This window comes from Mesoplodon bidens, assembly GCF_964165515.1.
Source record: "Mesoplodon bidens genome assembly, chromosome: 10".
NCBI classification, from domain to species: Eukaryota; Metazoa; Chordata; class Mammalia; order Artiodactyla; family Ziphiidae; genus Mesoplodon; species Mesoplodon bidens.
In genome coordinates, this window is record NC_138172.1 from 81774428 (window position 1) to 81796809 (window position 22382).

General features: G+C 49.1%; 1 protein-coding gene and 1 pseudogene across 2 annotated transcripts in view; one reads left to right on the forward strand and one right to left on the reverse strand.

The window, feature by feature from the left end:
- ELOVL5 (ELOVL fatty acid elongase 5) overlaps positions 1-21335 on the reverse strand; it is a 66166-nt gene extending 44831 nt beyond the window's left edge. Inside the window, exon 1 of the mRNA XM_081247755.1 lies at positions 21171-21335. The gene's annotated coding sequence lies outside the window, so the exon portion shown is untranslated. The remainder of the gene's footprint in view (positions 1-21170) is intronic.
- Positions 9519-13698, forward strand: LOC308624310 (large ribosomal subunit protein eL22-like; annotated as a pseudogene). The gene is made up of 2 exons: positions 9519-9663; positions 11211-13698. The product of its transcript is annotated as a large ribosomal subunit protein eL22-like (transcript).
- Positions 21336-22382: the final 1047 nt, after the last annotated feature.

Consider the following 22382-nt stretch of genomic DNA (forward strand, 5'->3'; position numbering starts at 1 on the left):
GGTGGCGCAGTGGTTGAGACTCCGCCTGCCGATGCAGGGGACACGGGTTCGAGCCCCGGTCCGGGAAGATCCCACATGCTGCAGAGCGGCTGGGCCCGTGAACCATGGCCGCTGAGCCTGCATGTCCGGAGCCTGTGCTCCACAACGGGAGAGGCCACAACAGTGAGAGGCCTGCGTACCGGGTGGGGGGGTGGGAAAAAAAGCCAAATGTTTTTCTGTATTTAAGAACTTGAATTAAGATGATGCTTCCAGGTGGTTTTTAACTGTGTACGTAACATTTTGCAGAAGACAGGGCATTGTTTGCTCATCAGCAGCCAAGTCAGCCAAATCCAGTTTATGGCATTAGTATTACTATCAATAAAGCATCATAAAACAGCTTGGGGGCCTCCCTGGTGGCGCAGTGGTTGAGAGTCCGCCTGCCGATGCAGGGGATACGGGTTCGTGCCCCGGTCTGGGAGGATCCCATATGCCGCGGAGCGGCTGGGCCCGTGAGCCATGGCCGCTGGGCCTGTGCATCCGGAGCCTGTGCTCCGCAACGGGAGAGGCCACAGCAGTGAGAGGCCCGCATACCACAAAAAGGAAAAAAAAAAAAAAAAAAAAAAAAAAACAGCTTGATTTTTCCAATCCCATGTGGAGGCACTGAGGGAGCAGTTAGAAAAATATTTTGACTTGTTCACAGAGAAAGTTCATATGCATTTCACAGGATACAAATGAGAAACCCCAAGGTGTCCTCTCGCCTGCACTTTTCAGCTCAGTCACCTGAATCCAGAACAAAAAAGGTTGAACCCAAAGCTTCAATTTAGAATCAACCAACTGCTACTTGGATCATAAAAATCCTCATAACAACAAGTGGTCCACCATCGGGGGAAAGGAGATTTTGATCAGCAAAATGTCAGGCAGGCAATGAGATAAGCTATACAAGGTCTAACAGGATGAAATGGCATTAACTCTGGTCCAATTTATCCCAGCATCAAACAAATCTCAGATCATCACAGACTGTAATGCCTCATTAATGAGTTAAGAAGGCTTCGTTATGAAATCATAATATTCTTCCTTTAGAGAATCCCTGGCTTCAGGGTGGTAAGATCATTAAAAATAGAAAACACAGTGATGATTATCTGAATAGTAACTAACACTGAACGCTCAGTGTGTGCTAAGCATCACTCCAGGCACCCTCACGTGCACCACTTAATTCAGTCTTCTCAGTAACCTTGTAAAGGGTCTTTTCCCTACTTTACAGAGAAAGAAATGGAGGCTCGCATACTAGAGGGTACTGCACACGATGACAGAGGCTGTACTTGGTTCAGGGGGTTCACACAAACTAAGCTCTTAGCTGCCTCTCATGCTAAAATCTGACTAAGTTTAACTCTGCTAGGAAAAATTAAAGTACATCCAACTGGCCACCTACGAATACCTATAACACACTACTGGGTTCTAAGTAATAATCTAAGGTTTTGTAAGGAATGATTTATGCCCAAGGCATCCTAACACCAAGACAATGGTGTACAAAACAGAATGTCACTGGACCCATGGTTACTACTGGTTACAATGTTCATGGGACGTACACTTGATTTGGTTTTTCTTCCCCATTCAAATGAGTCAGAAAGAAGGTTGGTGTCCTGCTCACAGCATCAATGAGGTCATATTAAATCTCAGGTGGCAAGCCTGCTTAGAAATGACAGAAAAGCAAATAATGGTGATAATGTAATTTCAGTGAGGCTATAAGCTGAAAAAAATCTCCAGTGGAAACTTCTGGTTTAAGTGCCCTGGAGGATAACATGATACAGAACAAGAAATGTGTCCACCACGTGCAGCACTGGTCAGTTTCTAGAGCCAGGATGAGTAATGAAATGAGTTCCCAAATCCCTTTAAAATATGGATATGCAGCATATAATTAAATCAGTATGGGCCTATCTCTATCTCTAGATATTACATCAACTGATGTAATTAAAAGTACATAATTCGTTTTAGAACATGGATATATAGTTAAAAGATTTAAAAAATAAAGAGACCCATGGCAATGAGTTTGGGATAACGATCTAGTCTTAAACCAAGACAGAAAGCTGAGGAATGGGCTATCATAAAATCAGAATGTCTCCAACTCCAAAGAGTATCAAGAAGGAGAAGCATTAGCTAGAGGTTTGACATAGAACTTTCAGAAAGTACAAACACCAGAGAGGGCCTGTGGGGATATTGCATAAATAAGCACCTCCCCCCACCCAACAGCTGGGAGTACAGATTAACCTGAGGCCAAGGACTTTTTTTGGACGCTGATAACCTCGTTCCCACACAGCCTGAAAAAGGTAGAAAGGCACTGTGCCAAAGGTCGCTGGGTCTCCTGACTCTGCCCCGCCCCTAGGCCCAGTTCCAAGGTGAGGATCCCATCCTGGGGTTAAGTTCCATCAGGAAGGTCAGTGCTCAGCTCATCCTCCAAAATGCCATTTGCTTCACACTCTATTTACCACCGACCAACCTCCTCGGGGTTGGATGTCCTGTCCAAAAACAAAACAATGTATGGAAAGCTACGGCAGAGGAGAATCATGTGGATATTACTCTTCAATCCAAAACAAATTCTAGGTTAAGATACCCATTACTGTGTCATAGATCAGCATATGATACTTACATCCAAGTGTCACATCTATCTATTTCAGTACCCATATCTTATCTATCACTTACAGGAATTTAGGGTGGTTATGAGCCCGCTACGGATATGTACATGTGCCAACTATGTACAAGCACTCTTCTTGATGGAGTGGACAGGAAACAGTCCACAACTGTCTAACTTATCTGGAATCACACACACAGAGAAAGTTAATACCACAAGAGCACCCAGTAAAAGAGAAGGAGCGCCAAAGCACTGAGCACTGTGGGGAGGAGGGAGAGATCTGGGGCTGGGATGCCCAGAGAGGCTCCCCAGAGGAGGGAGGCCTGGACCAGCCCTTCAAAGAGCAGTAGGTGTGGGTAGGCCAAGGGATTTGGGAAGGGTATTCCAAATGAAGGACATCATCCAAGGAGCAGAGGGGGAAGGGGGCTGCCACCCTTTGGGAAGAATGAAGCGGTCACATGATTGACTGGCATGTGATACGATTCCGCCTTCACCAGAGAAGTGTCGGCAATGACTTAAAACACATTAAAACATGTGAATGCTCCATAAATGTTAAATGAAGTTATTCCGAGCAGTGGATCAGGGCAGACTTCACACAAGTGGCATGGGGCCAGGTTATTAAGGGTTTTTACAAGGTGGAAGGCCTAGGAGGCAGAATGCTGATGGGTGTTTCAAGCTGAAGCACAGCATGAAAGGAGGCGTGGAAGCGTGGAAGGATACGGCAGGTAGGGGGCAGCACACCTGGGCAACAACATCATCTCTAAGCATGCTGATGATCTCCCCTAGTACCTTATATACATCCACCTCTCCCATCCGCACCACTATCCCAGGCCGTGTTCTTCCATGTGGACTCCCAGCTGGTGAGTCCCGGGCATCCAGCCCTGTCCCCTCCCATCCATCCATCCCCACACACTGCATCAGAGCCACCAAAATTTACAGGCCCACTCCTGCCTGAAGCCTTTCAACAATGGTGTCCCTTGTTCTTTGGATATGACCTACAATCCCTCATTTGCTTAGAGCCCCTCCATCACTGGCTCACACCTGCTTCCAGCCCAAGAATGCCCTCCCCTCGTGCCCACTGCCCCGACCACACCCACCTCCCTCCACCTTCTCCTTTCTGCAGGCACGTCCTGTGCGGGGAAAGCTCCCTCAGCCTCCTGCATAAAGGTCCCTCTGATCTCACCTCTGCATAGAGGTCCTTCACTCAGACAAACCCTCCCTGACTCCTCTTCCCCAAAGCCCCAGGTTTGGTGAGGTCCCTCTGTTTACACTCTAATCACAGCCCAGATATGAACAAACACTGAGGACCTAAGTCCTCGAGGACAAGAGCTGTGTGTGTCTGCTTCACATGGACCATCAGCTCGGTGCTGGGCACACAGGGGTGCCCACTGCATATCTGGAGGATGAGTGCTGCAGGGTCAAGAGGCTGGAGAGCAGACTGGGGACAAGATGGGGAAGACTCTGAAAGTCCTCTGACCTTTATTCCATAGGCAGTCGGTGAAAACAGCCGGGGCACCAGGCAGCCTCGCCAGCAACGCCGCTGCCTCCATCACTGCTCCCAGCACCAACCAGGGGGGCTGACTCCCTTTATGACCTTCATCAAAGGAAGCAGCAAGAAAGGCTGGGGCTGCTTCCCACGCCCCACCCCACACCACCCCCCGCTTCTGAGGAAGTCCCCAGAGCAGCAGGGCTGCCTCGCCACCCAGTGGGGCAGGAGGACACGGCTTCCACCTCACCTGCCTCAGATGTGCAGTCGGTCGGTTCATGCAGCAGGCGGCACGGTGCCCCCTGATCTGCAGGCAGAAGAGGCTCCCTCCACTACAGATAGGCTCTAACTCAGGGCCCCAAATTTACCCCACTCGGAAATAGGACATTCCTCCCCCTCTTAAAGGAGGGTCCTCCCCCGCCTGTCCCCACTGGCAGCTAATTCGCTGTGGTGATTACCATCGCCTGATCTAGAACTTCGATGCCCATCCCCCCCCCCCCAGCGCTGGCTCCGGTGGTGTGTTTCCCCTCAGCCTGGACCTCAGTCGGTCATCCCACAAATACTCTTGACACCACATCTGCCCCTGTGGAGCCTTAATCCTCGATAAATCCAACTGGCCGAACTGACTCATTTTGCTGAGATTCAGGCTGTCAATATGAATTCCCGGAAACTCCCTCGCCTTCAAATTTCAAGGCGCTTGTTACATGCTACAAGTGGATGAAACTCCAAACATTATGCCAAGAAGCGAGACACAAAAGGCAACATACTGTATGATTCTGTTTATATGAAATATGCAGAATAAACAAATCCATAAAGATAGAAAGATCAGTGTTGCCCAGAGGCTGCAGGGAAAGGGCAGGCAGAGAACGGCTGATGGGCACAGGGTCTCCTGTGGGGGATGAAAATGTTTCAAGATTAGACACAGGTGGCTGGAGCACCACACTGTGGATGAACTACATGCCACTGAACGGTCCGCTTCAAAATGGTTAATTTCAGGGACTTCCCTGATGGTCCATGCTTCTACTGCAGCAGGCATGGGTTTGATCCCTGGTTGGGGAACTAAGATGCCGCATGCTGCACGGCCACAAAAAAAAAAAAAAAAAAAGGTTGATTTCGTAGACTTTTGCTTAAAAAAAAAAAATTCAAATACTTAAAAAAAACCCCCCCAAAACAACCTACTCTTTCCCCTCCCATTCATAAAAGGAGGCTTAGCATCTCCTACTTTCCTGCCTCCTTCAAGAATTGACTATTCAACTCCACTTCCCCCTTTACCTTCAATTTCCTCTCTCTGTAGGATCCTTTTATCAGCTGACAAATCTGTTCATGTCTCCCCAACCTAAAATCTTTCCCCTTAACCCTATTTACCCTTGAATCTCACCTAGAACCACCTCAAGATCTCATAAAAAGCAGCCAACATCAAACAGCCTTCACATTTTTAGCTCCAATATTCCCTTTAGTTCTGTTTCCGGCAGTTAAGGCAGTCTACAGATGCTGAAACCTATGTGCTACTTCTAAAATTGGCAGATAAAATATACACAAAACTTATAAAAATGAATAGACGAACCTGCAAGAGACTCTGAGGTCAAGACTGAGCCGGGCATGAGTCAGTAAAAGGAAGCTGTCAGACACCCTGGGAGGTGCAGGGTCTAGAGAGACCTGAGCCACACATGGCTATTTAAATGTAAATTAATTAAAAGTAAATGAAAAAACTCAGTTCCTCACTTGCATTAGCCACACTGCAAGTGCTCTGTGACTGGTAACTACTATACTGGACAGTGCAAAATATATCCCAGAGAAACACCTCAGCATCTGGAAGCGAGCAGCTCGATGTGCACTGGCACCGCATTCAGACATCACAGAACCTGAGGTTATAAACATCTTGAAAGAAGTCCCTAGAGTAAAGGAAAGGGGAGGCAGATGCCGGGTTGACGAGTCCCCAGAGCAGAACTCTACATGATCAGACATACAAAAAATGCCAGAAGGGGCTTCCCTGGTGGCGCAGTGGTTGAGAGTCCGCCTGCCGATGCAGGGGACACGGGTTTGTGCCCTGGTCCGGGAAGATCTCACATGCCGCGGAGCGGCTGGGCCCGTGAGCCATGGCCGCTGAGCCTGCGTGTCCGGAGCCTGTGCTCTGCAACGGGAGAGGCCGCAACAGTGAGAGGCCCGCGTACCGCAAAACAAAAAACAAAAAACCAACAAAAAAAAAGAATTGAGCCTAAACCACTTAAGCTTCTATTAAAGCCTTCCATGATTTCGAAACACTCCTGCAGGATTATCTCACACTACCTTCCCTGAAGTACCCTAGCGCTGTCCTCAACCTGCAGAACCGGGAGCACCCGACACACCGGCTTCTGCTCCACAGCCACACGCACACCGCGTTCCAGTTCACACGCCACCTGCCCTCTCTCTGCCTTCTCTGAATGCTCACAAAGCCCTGTTGCGCCAGTTAGCCATTCAGCAGTGACACAAAGGGTTCAGGCAGAGGGATGACCCAGTGCTGCTCTGAGCCGGCTGTGTGGCCCGGGCATGCCACTTGACAGCCTTGCTTTCATCATCTGTCAAGTGAAAAGCAGCCCAAATTATTCTAAATCCGTTCCCAGTTCTACGAACTGGGGGGGTTTGTATCTATTTCTCTCAACCCCCAAAGTCACTGTCCAATCAAGGTCACCATCACGTCAACTGGATCAGTGCACTCCCTCCCAATAGAGGGTCCCTGCCTCCAGTCTTGCATTGCTCCCCACTCCCCAAAAAGCATCTTTCTAGGTTACTCACCTCAAAACCAGTTAAAGGCTCTTAGGAAAATGTCCAAACCCCTGAGTGTGGCCCCAGACCCCTGCTTCCTCCTTCGATTTTCCTCACTATCAGTTCCTCATATGCTACCTGCTTCCTCACCTCAGAGCCTTTGCCTGAATGCCTACTTCCTCTTTCCACCAGGCAGATGTCTGCTCGTTCTCCAGGCACCGTGCCCTGGCCCTCCCGGTCTGATTTACAGGTCCTTCCTGTCTGCGCCCATAGCACCCCACACGACGCTCTCCGTTCTCATCACCGTGGTACTGGTATCTGTTCCCCGTCAGTATCCTCCAGACTGCAACTTCCACACGGGCAGCACCGTCAGCCAACCTCATCCACCACCCTAGGTACAGACTGGGGGTGCTCACCCAAATTCTGGATAGAGCAGCAGGACTTTTAGCTGCTCACAGCCACCCAGAATCAAGATGAGATTTCCCGGTCTGTCTTGCAGCTTCATGTGGCTGCATGTTTAAAGTTCTGGCCAAGCAGACATAAGCAAAATTGTCCAGGGGCAGTTTCTGGGAACTTCCCTAAGAGAAAGCACGAATGAATCCTCTGTCCTTTCTGCCTGTCTCTTCCTCCATCCTGCTGCCTCTAAGCCTTACACACAGTGAGCTAGGAGCCTACAGTTGGGTCATACCTGTACCTCTTTCTCCAGCCCTTTATGGGAAATACAATACCTTGTTTTGAGATGCCATTATTGGAACCATAATTATTTTGGAATCTCTGTCACCTGCACTCAAATTTAATTGTAACAGACACAGCCATATCCACAGCACCAATAATTATCTGTTGCATCCAGTACATACCTCACCTCTTCTACTGGATTATAATCTATTTGTCAGTAGGTGTATTGTCATGTGTCTCTGCGGGATCCATGCACCCAAGCAGAGGGCAGCACACAGAACTCCTCAACGGGGAATAAGTGTGGATGGTCAATGAATTGATGACCACGTGGCTACTGATGCAGACAGACTCAGTCCAAGCTACACGGGCTACCTTAACTTTGGCTCACTGCTGCAGCCAACCAAAATACAGTTAAAAAAAGAGTGTCTACACTACTATGTATAAAATAGATAACTAATGAGGACCTCTTGTAGAGCACAGGGAACTCTACTCGGAACTCTGTGGTGACCTAAATGGAAAGGAAATCCAAAAAAGAGGAGATATATGTATACGTATGGCTGATTCACTTTGCTGTACAGCAGAAACTGACACAGCAGTGTAAAGCAACTAGACTCCAATTAAAAAGAAGAAAAAAAAAGTGTCAGTTCCTACCATTCTTTGATCAGGGAATACTTCAGAGCCTAGACACCAGAGTTCACTCTCTTCCTTCCTCGGGCACAGGGTCACCAGTGTACTCTATCACTGGCTTACTCCACCTGAAAGCTCTGCAAGGTAATATGCAAATCAGCAAGGTCCTTTCACACGGACATTAACAGAACAGCCTCTGCTCCTGGGCAGGTGGGTGTCTAGCAATTTGCTCTACTCCCTCAGCCTGGCTGGGGGAACAGCAACCCGAAGCAGGGCAACCAGTGCCCCAGAGCCCGCTTCCCCAGGTGGGCCCCTCATCTGTGCAGTGTTACGAAGCCTCAGGCTTCTCAGGCTATGGAGGCATACTCACCTTCACACAGCCATAAGCACAGGTTACAGAACTGATCATACTTGAAAGGTACATATTTAGAGACATTCGCACAAATAATTGCCAGATACCTACTACATGCCAGACAGTACACAGGTACCAAGGATACGCAGGGAGCACGCCAGACACTGAACAGAGAGAAGGAAAGCACTAGTCATCCTCACTTGATGAATGAGGAGACTGAGGCACACAGAGGTTAGTTAGTTATGTATAACCAAGGTTACACAAACCGGAAGGGGTGGGAACATCTAATTGAGTCAGAAGCATCAAAGGTTCTAGGCTGTATGAGTTTGACTTACAAAGATCAGGGCCTTTTCCGTTATTTAGTTTGCTTTGCTTTTGTGTTTCTGTCGGTGGGGAGCAATTGAAGAAGCATCCAAATACAGCCTACAAGGCACATCTGGGGAGATGTGAGTCTGTGGTATGTGCAGAGTGAAAAGTGCAGGCAGGAAACGACGCTGGACCAAGGATGGCCCTAACAGGGAGTAAAGGAAGGTTTTAGGGTGGAGCGCATGATCCCATTAACCTGTCAGAAGACCTCCGTGACAGCACAGCTGGGAGCAGAACACAGGGAGGCAGGAAGGAGGAGGGGGAAACCAGGCACCTAGGAAGGAAAGGGGGGCTGTGAAGGCTGGGGGGCAGCGGACAGACGGGGCAGAGCCCGAATGGACACCTGGTGACTGACGGTTGGAGGGAGCGGGGCAAGGATGCAGCTGACAGGAGAAGGACCCAGGCAGTGCCCCAGCCTGACGGCCTGGGCACACAGGCGATGGCGGTGCTCCTGGCCATGCTGGCCAACAGGAGACAGGTTTGGAGGGCAACCAGGTGAATCAGCTGATAAAAAGTTCTGAACCTGGAGCTCAAAAGAAAGACGTGGATTAGAAATAAAAGTCTGGGGCGGGGAGTATGACTCCGCGTGAGGGGGGAGCACGGCTCTGGGGGAGGCACGAGGGCCTCGTCCGCCCGGCCCCTGCGTGGCTGGCAGCTTGCAGCACATGGCGCTCTGCAGCATCCTGCCGGGGCCGGGCTGGGGCGGCCGCCGGGGCCCCCACGTGATGGGGAGACCCGGGATTCTCGGAGGCCGCAGCTGGTGCTCGGGGCCCTGCCTGCGGCCAGCGGAGGGCAGCGACTGCAGCCTGGGTCGGTCAACGGCCTTTGGAGCCCGGCCGGCGTGAGGCAGCCAAGGCCTGGGCCTGGTTACCTGGGCAGAGGGCGGGGAAAGTGGGGACCTGCCACCCCCGGGGACCAGTGGGAAGGTCCATGGAAGTTGGACCTGGTCAGCCTGTTTTCAGAGGGAGGCCCAGGTTAGAGGGCCCTTTAGCCACTGTGGAGAAAGTTAGATCTTCAGGGTGCAGCTCTACAGACCCTTTTGGGTGTCGGGGTAGGGCCCAGCTCCATTCGCTCTCAGCCAGGCTGGGCCTGGGCCGTGCGGCGCCCTCATGTCACTCTGGCTGCAGATGGTCCACCTCCCAGGTCACTGGGAGAAAGTTTTCCTACCCTCCTCCTTTGTTGGGATGCCCTTGTTAATATTTTCGGCTCACCTGCATCTTTCTGCCTGGGTGGGTTTTTAAGGCTTCTAGGTGTTTGTATGCTTTTGGTTTAAAACCATGGGGGGAGGTATGGAGCCCATTGCTGGCAGGTCTTTTACTTGCTGATTATATATTTCCGGGGCTAGATTTTAAAGCAGTCCTTTTGGTTGTTACTAGGAAGACATGTTAGGGAAAGAAAAAAAAAAAAAAGAGTGACTTTTTTTTTTTTTTTTTTTTTTTGCTGTACGCGGGCCTCTCACTGCTGTGGCCTCTCCCGTTGCGGAGCACAGGCTCCGGACACACAGGCTCCGCGGCCATGGCTCGCGGGCCCAGCCGCTGCGCGGCATGTGGGATCTTCCGGGATAGGGGCACGAACCCGTGTCCCCTGCATCGGCAGGCGGACTCTCAACCACTGCGCCACCAGGGAAGCCCAAGAGTGACTTTTGTCGAAAGCTAAATGTTTGAAAAATTGACCCAATTAATACAAGTTTTAGGTGAAGTTCTTTGAGACATGAAGGGAGGTAGGATGTGTTCTTGGAAAGGTCTTTTCAGATTCTGAAAGGCTTTTCAAAGTACAAGTGTTGGGGTTTCCCTGGTGGCGCAGTGGTTAAGAATCCGCCTACCAGTTCAGGGGACATGGGTTCAAGCCCTGGTCCGTGAGATCCCACATGCCGCGGAGCAACTAAGCCCGTGCACCACAACTACTGAGCCTGCGCGCTAAAGCCCACGAGCCACAACTACTGAGCCCACATGCCACAACTACTGAAGCCCGCGTGCCTAGAGCCTGTGCTCCGCAACAAGAGAAGCCACCGCAACAAAGAGTAGTCCCTGCTCGCCACAACTAGAGAAAGCCACGTGCAGCAACGAAGACCCAACAGCCAAAGATAAATAAATAAATAAATAAATTTAATTTTTTTTTTTTTTTTTTTGCGGTACGTGGGCCTCTCACTGTTGCGGCCTCTCCCTTTGCGGAGCACAGACCCCGGACGCACAGGCTCAGCGGCCATAGCTCACGGGCCCAGCCGCTCCGCAGCATGTGGGATCTTCCCGGACCGGGGCACGAACCCATGTCCCCTGCATCAGCAGGTGGACTCTCAACCACTGAGCCACCAGGGAAGCCCTAAATAAATAAATTTAAAAATCAATCAATCAATAAAGTGCAAGCATGGAAAAAGCTTGTGGCGAAGGGTGGCAAGAAAAAGCAGGTCCAGAAGTTTACTCTTGACTGTACCCGTCCTGTAAAAGATGGAATCATGGATGCTGCCAATTTTGAGCAGTTCCTTCAGGAAAGAATGAAAGTGCATGGAAAAGCTGGGAATCTCGGAGGAGGTGTTATAACAATCGAAAGAAGCAAAAGCAAAATCACTGTAACTTCCGAGGTGCCTTTTTCCAAAAAGTATTTGAAATATCTCACCAAAAAATATTTGAAGAATCATCATCTACGTGATCGGTTATGCATAGTTGCTAACAGCAAAGAAAGTTACGAGTTAACATTACTTCTAGATTAATCAAGATGAATAGAAGGAGGAAGATGAGGACTGAAACTCAGTTATCTGGAGTATTTTATATGAATTCTTAAGTAAAATTCAGGAAAAAAAAAAAGAAATGTCTGAGATGGACAATGGGTTGGGTGGGTGGGTGAATACTTGAATCCATGGGTTAAGTAAATCACCCACTGAGATTGGTTTTCCAACAGTACTTTGCAACTATTCACCTACATCTTGAATTTCGGGAAGCACTTTAAAATATGCCAGTCCCATTTCCTAAAAGATGGTAAACTCAAGCATGGAGCTCTGTACCAGGGCTCAATGCAGAGCATCCACCTCACTCTGCACTCGCAGCCACCTTCCTCTGGGTCGCCGAGCCTCTTCCAAACCTACCCCGCCTCGCAAAGAAAACAAAAAGGATCTGCCATAACAAGCCCAGTACATACAGCATTCTCCTGGGTTCACGAAGTCCTGAAACACTGTCTTTAAGGGGGTATTTGGAGAAGCTCCGACCTGTTTCACAGGACAACCTCCTTCTTGGCTGAAACAAACTTGCAGACGATGGAAGGCCGCACAGATCTGGATATGAGATCCTCTGCAAGCCTCCAACTGGTCCCTTAAAGACCCAGCTTAAAAGAGGCCGAGCTCTACTTCAACCCCATTTCTAACATACAAATCAGACTGCAATTGCAGCAAATAGCTGGGAGACAAACATTTAAGAGGCTTTTAAGCAACATTCTGTGCTATGGGCAGCTACTTATAATTCTAAATCTGACTGTAGCCTGATGTGATTACTTGATTAACTGATGTGATTACTTGATTAACTGACGTGATTACTTGAATATTCAAAATAAATTGTCATGTTCTCCAAGCTAAGTCATACAAAATACACAAAGGCAGCGTTACAGCCTTGGTTGAAATTAAAAGAGGGTGGAGAAACATAATTAACAAAGATAAGCTATGTACCACCCTGGAGAGAAAATGTCTTAGATTTTAATTCAGACCTGTGTAACATAAATAAGGGTGTGACACGAAAACACATTTCTTTTTAAAAACTCAATCTATTGACTCTTGGCACTCAAATTTCCAACATTTTGAATGGGAAAGTGTCACTTTACCAAATAAAAAGAAAGCAACCTAATAATGTTTAAACCAAAAACAAACAAACAAACAAACAAACACCTCAATCTAAACCTCCATATTTTATAACTGTTGTTCAGGTGTGTGGGGGGGTGGGGGGTGGGAATGGGAGGAACAGGCAGAGTTAAAATGTGTTTCCAAAAGAAAAAAGCCTGGTACGATGTGGCATTTTTAAAAGCAAACACAACCCAGCAATCAATCTATCATGTCCCCTACAGAGTGTCTAAAGCCAACAGTTATTTTATCACCTGGTAACATTCCATGTTAATACATAAACCATTCTGTGAATTTTCTGATCCTCGTATTTTAGGAATTACGGTACTTAACAGGCATCATAATGTTGTCAGACCTAGCGACTCACACCCACAAAGAAAACGAGGAAGTCCTAAAAGAGTAAGAATCCCAAGAGAACTGAAGGGCTGGGGAAGATGTTATTCTGAACAGCCCGAACAAGCAGCCTTTAACCAGGCCTGCGTCAGAATGACCCAGATGTTCTCAAAACACACAGGATGTACACCTCTACTCAAGGGAGACCAGACAATCCGCAAATGGAAGCTCCCTGGGGGATGTGGGTGCCCTTTCCTCCCAACCCACACCCCTCAGGTCTTAAACACCTTGTAGATCAAACCCAGGTGGCGCTGGGGTCAGACAAGGAAACTGACGTTGGATGCCCTCAACCAGTCCGGGTTTGAACCCGGCCTCTGTCACCTGCTAGCTGGGGGGCCTTGAACAAGTCACCTAACCCTTCTGTGCCTTAGTTTCTCGTCTGTAAAACTCGGGTACCTACCTCATGGGAGGACTTGGTGAGGCCAAAATGAATTGACAGCCGTAGAGCACCTTAGAAAAGCGCCTGGCATGTAGTGTATTTAGCACGCACAGGACAGCCTCATTCTCTTCATAAACTGCAAACACTGCCAACTGCAGTGTCATTTATTCTTCTGAAGAACGTTATAACAGACGATTGAGTCAGCTGAGTAAACAATGCTTCAGTGAACATCTTATCCAATAGAGGGACTGGTTTTTTTTTTTTTTTTTTTTTTTTTGCGGTACGCGGGCCTCTCACTGTTGTGGCCTCTCCCGTTGCGGAGCACAGGCTCCGGACGCGCAGGCTCAGCGGCCATGGCTCACGGGCCCAGCCGCTCCGCGGCATGTGGGATCCTCCCGGACCGGGGCACAAACCCGTGTCCCCTGCATCTGCAGGCGGACTCTCAACCACTGCGCCACCAGGGAAGCCCCGAGGGACTGTTTTTTAACTACGCTCATCAAATTAAGTCAGTCCCCTACTTAACTTTTATGTATAATACCGATAGTCTGGACACCCTCCAAACGAGGCACGGGTATCATCACCTGCAAGTTCTACACAGAAGTCTCAGAAGTGCAGTGACTGGCCTGCCGGAGCCTGCCCAGCCTTGGGGGGTAGAGCTGGGTCCCTATCCTGTGCAGGTGCTAACCTGAAAGGCCTCTTCGCCAATCCCCTTCCTATAGCTTTGCTAACTTCAAAAAAAGCACAGTAGATGCTCTTAATAAATGCACCTCAGATCCACAGTAGAGCTAAACATTCGGAAGTTTTGTAAGAAGTAAACTCAAATTTTCACACAGGTACATATCAGCTCACAAACAGGGCAGATAGAGGTGTCAACAACTCCTGTAGATATTAAGGTAATGTATTTCTTCTGCCAAAACCTGAAGCAGAGGTACCCTGAACGCTACCCTCAAGGGACGTACAGCGCACGGCCAAACTTCCCAGGGAAGCAAATGAATAATTATTGAATTCGGTGTCATAAGAACTCTTCTTTGGGGAAGGAGAAATTCACAATTACTCTGTAGGAGTGTGTGCTATCCCAAGACAGAAGGAACAGGTACTCTGGGGTTCAAAACAACTCAGATAAAATAAGGACCAGAGTGGCCAATTCTCCAGTGTGGCTTTAATTAGGTCTGTTTAGTATGCACTTATCAGAGATTAGCTCTGACACAGTAAAACTGTTGACAATGGGGAAAGAAAAGGGCAGAGGGCGTGTGCTAGCAGGAGGACGTGAACCTAGTGTCAGGACTGTCATTCGAAACTGCAGGTGTTTCAAGAAAATGGTTATTCTAACTGCAGAAAGCATGAGAGTCCCAGCACTAAAAATCTTAAGTGAAAAACTATTTCCTAAATCCCAGTCAGCAAGAAAACATACATCAAACAAAAGGTACCAAAGTCTAACTTAAGATGCAAGGAATACTGAGACATAGCACACAACTGTGCTTAAATAGGAAGCATACGGATTCAGTCTTCCTAAAAACTCACCAAGTATGAATATTTTCAATCCAGGGCCCACACAATTCTAAAAGCAAATGCGTTAAGTCAAATAAAAGTGTCCCCGTAGAGGAAACGTGCCAGTGGGAATCAAAGAACCTGGTAATGATAACATTTATGGGTTGAAATCGGGATCGGGTGGGAGGAGGGATTCTATGACAGAAACTCAAAATGAGGTCAGTCTACCTTCCTGAACAGCTCACTTTGCTAGGCCGGAACATCTCCAGCGGTTACGTTTAACCTCTTAAGGAGAAAACTGTAATTTCCATCACTGATTCTGACATCTCCCTTACTGAGACCCATTAAATGACTTCAACTTTCATTCTCTATCCCTGGCCAAACAGAAACAAAGGATTTGCTCTCGGCAAAAGTGAAAATAAAAAATTTTCGTTCTGAGACGGACTTGAAAATCACCCTGGTGTTAACTGTTTATTTTTAAAGAAAGGGACCAATGCCCGGAGTTGATTTTCTTGAGGCTGATGGCAAGTTCAGGATAGGGAACCAGGACCGCCGGGCTCTGTACAAGGATGAGGCGCTCTACCTGAACCACGGTGCCTTCCAAACCTCTCAGCTGACTTCCGTTTTAATAACAAAGAAATATGCGTGTGCTTTACCATAATCCTGTATTAGGAGGCAATGTTTATTTTAATATCTTTTACGTGAGCTGAGGTAACTCAGTGGGTGAGAGGAACCCAGAGGCCTTGGTTCTCACTCCTGGCTCTGCCGGCAACTGGCTCCATGAGCTTCAGCAATACTGAGACTTTACTTTTCTCACCAACAATACTTCATTAAAAGCTGGGAAGCATCCTGATTTCAGTAATATTAAAATGCGAAAGAGGGCTTGTGTGATTTTACCATGCCACTGACAGTAAGCTGCATCTCTACCCAGATATGTTAAAATGTGAAAAACTGCCTGAAAACGGATGAAATGTGGTGGAAACACACACCTGTAAAGTGGCAGACAAACACCGGCTGCAAAGAGGACCGGGGACGCGAGAGGGGGAGAAAGGGCCTGTCTGGATGGAACGTGGGCCCTTAAGATGTTTCCACCTGAGGACAAAGCCTCCTCCCTCTTCCCCCATGACACCGCATTTCTTCTAACTCCCAGGCCTGAGAGCGCCCTTCCTCTTGCTGGCCCTCAATCCAGCTGGTCTCCAAGTTGTGTAGATCTTGTCCTAGAAACAACCTCATGTGATTAGCTCACTGCAGTCTGTGCTCATGGCTGTGGCTCCAGGTGAGGCCTCACCACTGCCCTGGCCTCCAACAGCCTCCCAGTCCACCCTATACAGCCCCGGTGTCCGTCCTTGCCAGTCCCCGCCACGTACTCTGACCACACTCATATTCTTGGAACACAGGATTCACAACACACTCCTTCTGGCTCAAAAGCTTCAGCAGTCCTGTTACCCAACATCTCAGGAAAGACAGCAGGCTAGTGGGTCAAGACCACCCAGGCTGGAATGCTTTGTGACCTTGGGCAAGTCTAAATCTTCTGAGCCTCCATTTCCTCATCTGTAAAGTGGGAATGCTCACAGTACCAATTAATAGTACTTGAGATAAATCCACATAAAAGGGCTCAATGCAGAGTTTGATACGTAATAAGTTTAATAAAAGTTAGCCCTTGGGCTTCCCTGGTGGCGCAGTGGTTGATAGTCCGCCTGCCGATGCAGGGGACACGGTTTGTGCCCCGGTCCGGGAAGATCCCACATGCCGCGGAGCAGCTGGGCCCGTGAGCCATGGCCGCTGAGCCTGTGCGTCCGGAGCCTGTGCTCCGCAGCGGGAGAGGCCACAACAGTGAGAGGCCCTCGTACCACAAAAAAAAAAAAAAAAAAAAAAAAAAAAAAAAGCTAGCCCTTATTATTATCAACAACTTGCCTTTCTAACCTTTCTTTCCACTTCTGCCCTATTAGCTTCAGGCAACTGGGCTACTTGCTTTAATGCCCAATGATTCACATGTTTGCTCTCCGAACTCCCTCTCCTAGCATGTCCATCCTCTGACCTCTGTGCGCCCGTAAGATTCCTCTATGACGGTAAAGTGAAATTCAAATATTGATTCAGTTCTGTTTCATTTAATCCAATCATCTCTTTGATGGGGCCTGACATCCTTGGAGGTTCTTATAGCCGACACACCCCCATGTCCACAGAGGCCCTTCCTGAAAGTGTAGTTAGCAGCCAGGTAGGTGAGATGAGATTTAAATCCACTTCCTCAGTTAGGGATGGGCCCCAGGTTATCAGATTTCATTGTTCTAGTTATTACTTCAAGTAACCAAGGCCAAAATCAATCACCTCAAGGCCAAGGACCCTCTTTGGAAGGTGGTGGGAAGGGAAGTTCCCACATGAGAATATGGTAACAAGGGGTCCAGACTAGCTGGCAGTCATCTTGCAAAATCAGCCTATGGACATAACCAACATCTGAGGAGACTTCAGAGACACAGAGCAAAAGTTCTGCCTATGGGACTTCTCAGGTCAGATGGTCATTTAAGCCCATCTGCGTTGGGTTTTCTGTCTCTTGCGCGAAAAACAGGCCCATCAGTGCCAGGCACTGATACATCTAACATGGTGAGCTCTACCATAAAGCTTTCCCAGAAACAGTGAGACAAGCCCCCTGGAAATCTGCTTCTGATACCCTTCTAGTCCTAGGTGCAGATTAAGTATGGGTATAAAAGGATTAAAGTGTAAACTCATTCAGGAAGCCCTTTGGAGTCAGGAACTGTCGTTCAGCTTTGTATACAACCTCTTCCCCCAAGACACACACACACAGTACACACTCAGTAACTGACAAGTCAATAAATGAATAAAGAGAGTAAATCAAATGTGGGCTAAAAGGAAGGAACAGACTTGACACAGATTTAAAAATGGCAAATTGTTAATCTTGGATGGCTCGAAGATGGACCTTTAATCATGAGGTTAGATTTTTAAGTTACAGAGTAACAGAGTTACATAAAGGGCAGAGCCCACTGACCAAATCCTCCCAGCAGCAAGGACAGAGGAAGGAGCAGGTATGTTACAGGAGACAGAGCTATGTGATTTGGACAAGTCACTTGGCATCTCTAGGCCTTAGTTCTCAATTCTTTTTTTTTTTAATTAATTAATTAATTTATTTATTTATCCGTTGGGTCTTCACTGTGGTGCACAGGATTCTCACTGCAGTGGCTTCTCTCGTTGTGGAGCACGGGCTCTAGGCACGCGGGCTTCAGTAGTTGTGGCACACGGGCTCAGTAGTTGTGGCGCGCGGGCTCTAGAGCGCAGGCTCAGTAGTTGTGGCGCGCGGGCTTAGTTGCTCCGCAGCATGCGGGATCTTCCCGGACCAGGGCTTGAACCCATTTCCACTGCACTGGCAGTCGGATTCTTAACCACTGTGCCACTAGGGAAGTCCCAGTTCTCAATTCTTTATAAAAGAGGTAGGGGATAGCACTTCTTACAGGGAGGCTGTAAGAATTATGTACGGAAAGCAACTATTAATAGGAAGGTGGGGCTTCCCTGGTGGCGCAGTGGTTGAGAATCTGCCTGCTAATGCAGGGGACACGGGTTCGAGCCCTGGTCTGGGAGGATCCCATATGCCGCGGAGCGACTAGGCCCGTGAGCCACAACTACTGAGCCTGCGTGTCTGGAGCCTGTGCTCCGTAACAAGAGAGGCCGCGATAGTGAGAGGCCCGCGCACTGTGATGAAGAGTGGCCCCCGCGTGCCACAACTAGAGAAAGCTCTCACACAGAAACGAAGACCCAACACAGCAAAAATAAATTAATTAATTAATAGGAAGGTGCTCACATCAGTAATACCTGAAACTGAATGCATGCAAAGACAGACCTATTTTGGGTAACTAACGGAAAGATTATCCCATCAGTAACAGAAGAGTTGGTAGGCACAAAGGAGGTATTAAACATAATTACAAATTTTCTTAGGGGAAGGATATGGCCCCGAGTAAGAAAGAAGTAAAACCATCACTCACACTCTCTACTATCTACTTAGGCATGAAAGTCACCCTAAAGGAAAGTAAACAGTTTTGCCTTGATTTGTATAATTCAAGTTGAAAATAAGACACCCAAGTACCGATACTCACTCCTACAAACAGGAGGGCAATCAATCGTTATGCTAAGAGGAAAAGAGGAGGCAGTGGAAAAAAGATCCTTGCAAACATGCAAAAATTAAGAATTCTGACACCCCTCCTGCACAAAAAAGAAAAAGGAAGCTCAGTCGATCCCAGGGAAGGAGATAACTCACCTCATTTTCAAAAGTGACTTTGCAAGAATACTGGCATTAGTGTCTGTGAAAACCTAGTTTTTGCATATTTTCCCAGTTACTTGAGATTCTCCAGCTTTATCCTTGGCCACATCCCCTAAACCTCACTTCCCCTTCCCCAAGAAGAAAAATAAGTGAAGAAGAAACATTTATCAAACTACTATTTGGCAAGCCCCATGCTGGGCACTTTCAACTGTGTCATCTCTTGGAATCCCTAACAATTCTGCAACGTGAAACCTGTGGACAGACAAGGAAATTGAGTCAAGAGGGTGAGGACAGTGTCTGAAGTTATGATGTACTTTTCTTGAAAAAAATCTGGCCATCAAATCTTAATACACTTTCTACTTTCACTTTTCAGCCCAATTCTGTTCTATATTCTGTAAAATTAACCTTCTGCAACCATCAATAACACTCTCCCTTTTGTCTTCAGTTAGAAACAGAAAAGAAATACAAAAAAGAGGAACTGTACAGAAAAAAATCCTGGCAATGAGAAGTTATAATCTGGGGTAAGAATCTAAAAGGGACATGAGTGACATTTCTCTTTCAAGTACGGAGCTTTCCTTGGAGAACCCCAGGCAGCTTCCGAACGAACTAAAAAAGTGATCCGCTTGTCCCCTAACTGCAGATGGAAAGTTAGTGTTCGTCCACAGCCAAACCGGCTGTGTCCCTATCTGAGATTATGCACCGAACGCTGCTGGCTGCGAGGTGGTGCAAGCAAAACAAGTGCACACCAACAGGTTATCTACGGAGTGGTTAGGCGGACAAGTTACAAAACCTAACAAGCAACGTTAGCTCTTCCGTCCTACCCTATAAAGAAAGCACTTCCTGCCACGGGGCCCGCTATTAAAGAATTAAGGCTGCTCGCTCCCCACTATTCTCCCGCCGCATGCCTAGGTTCCGCAGCCCAGCTCACAAGTCATGCACTGGATTCTTCCATACGGGACTCCTCACCCCTCGCCCCAAAGTGGGCCAAATGCATTATACAATTTGCAATCAAGAAGCCAGGAGCTGAGCTGAACTACCATCGTGAGCAGGGGAAACCATCAACCTAAAAGTGCAAGGGCACGGAACGGTTGCAAGACACAGTTTAAAAGAACAAGCCTTGCTCCAGGCACGACTCCCTCCACCCCGAGGCGGGCGTGCGGACGCGGGGGTGGGGTGGGGGCCGAGTCTTATTGCGTGTAAACTGTAAAAGAGCCTTTTCCTTGCCACTCGCAGCAGACGCGACCCCAGGGCTTCCCCGGCCGCCCCCGCGCTCAGACTCCCGCTAGGGTCGCCCAGGTGGCTCTCCAGTCCCCTCCCCCGCGCTTCCCCACCGGCCTCCCCGAGGATCCGCGGGCTACAGTTATCTGGTTTTAATAAAACCCGAAGCGTTCCCGGGCTAGCGGGCTCCCAATCCGAGGGGCAGAGGCGGGAGGGTAAGAGAGAAAAGGAAAGGCCGGAGGCGCCGCGCACCGACCCGCGTTGCGACCCCGTGGCAGCTCTCCCAGCTCCCTCGGGTTTTGTTCTCCCCTGAGGAAGCGCGATCGCTCTCGGGGCTCTTCCCCGGACCTCCGGCCGCGCGTTCATCCCGCCCGGGCGGGCAGACCCGAGCGCAAGAGCCCACCCGCCCTGCTTCCCGTCGGCGCGCCGGGTGCGTTCCCGCCGCGCCCGTCAGCATGCACACCGCCCGCCGGCGGCTTCTACCGCCGAACAGGTGAGAGCATCGCGCGTAAACTCCCGAGACGCCCGCACAGCTCTCCCCCAGCCCGCCATCGCGCCCGGGAGCGGGCCGGCGCCCCCGGAGCTGCCGAACTCCTCCGCCACGCGGGCGCAGCGCGGGCCGCGCCGGCAGTCGCCCGTGCGCACCGGGCTCAGGACCCAATGGTGGGTCGCAACCCTCGGTCCCGGCCGCGCGCCGGCGCGGGTGTCATGGCCGAGCGGCGACCGGGCGAAGTTTCCTGGAGCCGCCCGCTTACCTCTTAGGCCGAGGGTGGCTGCGGCTCCGAGAAGCGGCGAGGCGGCGGCGACGGCAGCGCCCGGGGCCAGCCGAGCCAGGAGGAGGCGGGAGGGAGTGCCGGGCCAGCAGCAGCCGCCGGGATGGGAAGAGGAAGGCTCCGGGTATCTACAATCTGAACGTGGGCTGACAGTGACATCACAATGGCGCGGCCAGCCAATCGCCGCCGGGAGGCCGAATCAAGCGCTATGATGTCATGCGGCCCCGGAGCCAATCGCGAGACAATAGAACTTTCGTGATTGTAAATTCCAGAATCCGACGCAGTGGGGAACCGTGGTCTGGGTTGGTCCCCTCCGGTTCACGTGTCTCTGGGCAATTTTATCCCCTTTCTTCCTAATAAGCCTGCGTGGAACGCAGAGCCTGCGCAATAGCACCAGTGAAGTTCCCGATGCCCTGAACTCTGATTCTCTTAGTGCCAGGCGTGGCGAGGTTGTGTGGCCGCGTTTGGACAGCAGAAGCCCACTCTGGTGCCGTCTCCTCGCGGGTTCTGGAAGGGAGCCAGTTCTTCTTGGTTTTGGATGAAAGGGTTAAATGCCTGCGGAGATCACCGGCGCGAACAAGATAAGGCAACAACAAAAAAGCGCTCGAAACTGATGCTATAGCTTAACTCCCGGTGGGTAGATTTACCGTGATTTTTCTTAGGGATTCTGATTTTCCTTTAGTGATAACTACCAACTCCATTTCTCCTCAAGAATTTTTGTAGAAGGAGAAAATGTGGTGGAGTAAGTGACATCTTTTCAGCTAGACAGGTTTAAGCGCATAAGACAAAGTGCTTTGTGCTCAGGGCACAAGTGGAAGATCCTTGCTGTTTTTCATTGATATTTGGATAACTTAAGGCCTTCATCATCCTAGTATCCTATGCTTTCCCCATATCAAGCCCCAGAAATTAAGCCTTTCTCCCAGTGCCCACTGGCTGTATTTCTGTTACCCCATGCCCATGGACCCAATATAGTCAACTGTTTAATGTAGGCAAGTTTATTCTTTTACGTATTTACAATGTTTATCATGTGCCAGCCGTTCCAGGCCCTCGGCCATTGCCCATTGCCTTAAGAATACAGGTGTACAAACTATATACAAACGACATAATGTAAACATAAACAAATAACAAGATTTTTAACAGTCGATTGCCATTCAACTCCACAAACACTGACTTCAGTTTGACAGATACTATGCT